The sequence below is a fragment of the Cynocephalus volans genome, chromosome 4 (genome assembly GCF_027409185.1).
Source record: "Cynocephalus volans isolate mCynVol1 chromosome 4, mCynVol1.pri, whole genome shotgun sequence".
Lineage (NCBI taxonomy): Eukaryota > Metazoa > Chordata > Mammalia > Dermoptera > Cynocephalidae > Cynocephalus > Cynocephalus volans.
The window spans coordinates 54,112,775-54,116,305 of record NC_084463.1 but is presented as its reverse complement, the minus strand read 5'-3'; the positions used below and the strand labels follow the sequence as shown (position 1 = coordinate 54,116,305).

General features: G+C 35.6%; 1 pseudogene; it reads right to left on the bottom strand.

Annotated features, from left to right (window-relative positions):
* Positions 1-247: 247 nt before the first annotated feature.
* On the bottom strand, positions 248-981 carry LOC134374719 (rRNA-processing protein UTP23 homolog; annotated as a pseudogene).
* Between the last annotated feature and the right edge of the window lie 2,550 nt (positions 982-3,531).

The following is a 3,531-nucleotide window of genomic DNA, read 5'->3' as shown; positions in this document are numbered from 1 at the left end:
GACATTTCTTGTCACTGATTAGAATAAAACGAGTACTATTGTTCACAGCTGTTTAAATTAATTCAGACTATGCTGTTAACAGTTTTGTGACTGATTTCTACATTCCTAAGGAAATAATGTTTCTTTTTTTATTATTTCAGGTTTTTTTAATGTTGTTGAGGTTTTTTTTAATTGTAAAGCATTCTTCAATTTTAAAAACAACATTCATTTTCACATTAGAACGTCTTAAATGTACCCAAACGATTCATTATCCTTCTGCATTCTGCTTCTCATAAGTACTTTTGAAGTAGATCCATTCTGGATTCTTTTTCGTTTTCTCTTCTTTTCAGAAGCAGGAAATTTTGTGTCCCATACTTTTTTCTTTTTCTTCAAACAGCTAAGAGGATTGGTACCACTTATTTTCTTGCAATTTTTTCTTCTTCTCTGTTCAGGGTTTTTCACTAGCCCTGTTCCTCTTTGAATTGCTCAATTCTTTGTTCCTTATGCACTGAGACAAGCTGACCTGATTCTACTGCTTTAATAAAAGCAATTGCTTTGGGAGAAGTTTTCTCCAAGACTATAGTGTTCTAAATAATAAATATGAGAGAAACCCCAGGCTTTTTCTTTACTTTCACAGGCAAACTATGGTCCTGTGTTTGCCACAAATTACTGATGAGGATTTGCCTCTTCAATCATTAAAAGCAGACATTCTGATTCACTCACTGCATTCTTGAAATGGGGACAATTTCAACCTTGGCCTTTTTGTTGCAATCAATTTTGCCCCATATGAGTCCTTTCAAAGTGTTTCTAACTCTTTTAACACACATCTGGTGGTGCACAGCTGTGTCTCCCCCATAATTTAGTAGGGTAGCACCTCCCACAGCTGGATGCAGCCCCAGTGCCACCTGACAGGTGCCATCCTGTGGGATCTGGTATGGTTCATGGACTCCAAAATTATTGCAGAAGAAGCCAAGATGCATGTTTCTGATTCGTGATCTTCATGTCTAGTTTACCAGGACCAAAGCCAGTGGACCAGGAAGCAGCAGGAAATGCCTCATGCACACCCTAGTACCCAGCATCAATCTTTCTACTGAAGCCACTGACTGGCTCTTTGTTAATTTCAAACATTAGAAAAACTTATCTTCTTTACTTGAGCCAGTTTTGCAATAATGGTCATACAAATTTGCTTACAATAGCACAGTAGAAAAAAGTATGCAATGAAATACTTTAGACTTAATATATTGAACAGGACAAAAAGAAGTTAGAGTGACATTTATGTGGAAAATTCTGATGTAAGTCTTAATTCTAACATAAGTAGATACCATTAGCACTTTTTATATGAATATTTTTAAAGTGTTTCTGAAACGATATTTAATATTTCTATTTAAAATTTTACATCTGTATTACCTAAGTTGGTTTTCATTAATTTCAAATTTCCTGATATATAAAAATGACACTTAGGTTGAAAGCTTTGACACATTAAAGATAATTATAAAGATTTACTTTATTTTCACTATGAAATTTCATGTCACTGCCTGGTAAGGTGTTTCCTATTTTTTGTGTTGTTTCTCCCTATAATATGATTTTCCCATAAACTGACTTGAGAATAAAAGATGACGAAACAGTTTTCTGTCCTGTGTGAATCTTCTGATATACAAGGACTGAAATCTTCTCTCAGAAAGTCCATAAACTAAATTAGCTTCAATGGGCTGGTTTTAACACAAACAAATCACACATAAAATGGCTCAACAGAGTATTTGTTTCTCACTAATGTAAAGTATAAATGGAGGTTTTGGGATAGAGGTATGGGATGATCTCAACTTTCTTCAATCAAATTTGTTCTGTGTTAAATCATGGTGGCCTTCTCCCACGGATGTCTCCCAAGTCCACCACATGGGTCACCAGCACTTCAGTTCCAGACAGTATGAAAAATCAGGAAAAAGTGCATGGACTTTTTTTCTTTTTGCCAGTCCTGAAATTAATGTTCATCACTTGTATCCAGATTCACCTGACTAGAGCTCAGTTCCAAGGTCCCTCACACAGTAACTGGAGGCTGAGTATGCAGGCTAACTGTGGGTACAAAAGCAAAGATAATAGATTGGGGAAAACACACAGCCAGTTTCTGCCATACAGAACTTCTCCATTATGCACATTCTCTGATGACTATTGTGGTGTGACTTATGACAAAAGATGTTTCCACATTCATTACAGTTGGCTTTCAATATTCCTGGATTCCATATCTAATAATTCAACCAACTGTGAATCTTAAAAAGTAAAAAATAATAATACAATAATAATAATAGTAGTAGTAGTAAAACCAACATAACAGTATCACAAATATTTACATAGTATTTACATTGTACTCAGTATTATAAGTAATTTAGGCAAGATATAAAGCATACGGCAGGAAGTACATAGGCAAAACCCAAATAACATACCACTTTATAGAGACACTTGAGCATCTGCAAATTTTGGTATCTGAGAGGGATCCAGGAACAAATCTCCTGTGGATAATGAGGGACACCTTCACATTTATTGGGACTCCATTAGTGTGAATTCTCTAATGCATCTTTTAGTGTGACTTCTGGCAAAGTTTTTTCTGCACTCATTACGTTCACAGGTTTTACTCCTCGGTGTGAATTCTCTCATGTCTAATGAGGGCTGACTTCTAGAAAAATCTCTTCTCACAGTCATTACATCCATATGGCTTCTCACATGTATGAATTCTGTGATGTACATTAAGGTTTGACTTATGGTAGAAAGTTTTTCTACATTCGTTACATTTATATGATTTCTCACCTATGTGAATTCTCTGATCACTGCTGAGGTCTGAATTTTGGTTAAAAGTTTTTCCACACTCTTTATATTTATATGGTTTCTCACCTGTGTGAGTTCTCTGATGTACAGTGAGATCTGACTTCCGGTAAAAGGTTTTTCCACATTCATTACATTAATAGGGTTTTTGTCCTGTGTGAACTCTTACATCTTGTGAGGTCAGACTTCTGCTGAAAGGGTTTCCACATTCATTTCCTGCACAGACTTTCTCACCTGTGTGAGTAATCTGAGGTATATCAAGGTTTCATTTACAGAAGAACATTTTTCTACATGCATATGATTTCTCACCTGTATGAATTCTCTGATGCCTGCTGAGGTGTGATTTGCTGTAGGAAGTTTTCCCACATTCCTTACATTCATATGGTTTCTCACCTGTGTGAATGCTCTTATGCCTGCTGAGGTGTGACTTCTAGTGAAATGTTTTTCCACATTTATTATATTCATAGGGTTTCTCAGCTGTGTGAATGCTTTGATGTACATTGAGACATGATTTACTATAGAAACTTTTATTACATTCTTTACCTCCATATGTTTTCTCACCTGTGTGAATTCTCTGCTGTATAGCGAGGGCAGACTTATGGTAGAAAGAATTCCTACATTCTTTATATTCATATGGTTTCTCACCTGTGTGAATTCTCTCATGCCTGTTGTATTACTCCATTTTGTGTAGCTATAACAGAGTTCCTGAGACTGGGTAATTTATAAAGAAAATGAAAT